Here is a 377-nt window from a genome sequence, read left to right as displayed (position 1 = left end):
CCGGAGGTAAGACCGAAGGCGGGTCTTTGGAGACGACGTCTTGAAATTCCTTTACCAAAGGACATTACGGATCCAAGGGATTCCGTACGATTGATAATCCACAGCGTGCATTTAGCACTCTCTTGGTGTCCTTTAATACAGCTTCATCCAGAAGCGATGACGAGTTTATCTCCTCGTCCGGTCATACAGTGACCACTTCGGCCAAATCGTCTGCCTATAAGGCACTGCCGAACTCTTCAAGGGACATCTCTAGCTCAAGAAGAGCATCTACTGCAGGCATAGTCTTGAGGCGGACGTCGCCATATTCCTCCCCCGTCATACCGTTGACGAGGTTGTATAATTGCATCGTCTACGGTAGGCACACCCTGGATCGAGGG

Source organism: Plasmopara halstedii (genome assembly GCF_900000015.1).
Source record: "Plasmopara halstedii genome assembly, contig: Scaffold_287, whole genome shotgun sequence".
Classification (NCBI taxonomy): Eukaryota; Oomycota; class Peronosporomycetes; order Peronosporales; family Peronosporaceae; genus Plasmopara; species Plasmopara halstedii.
The sequence above is the reverse complement of the archived record's forward strand: the minus strand, read 5'-3'. Positions refer to the sequence as shown.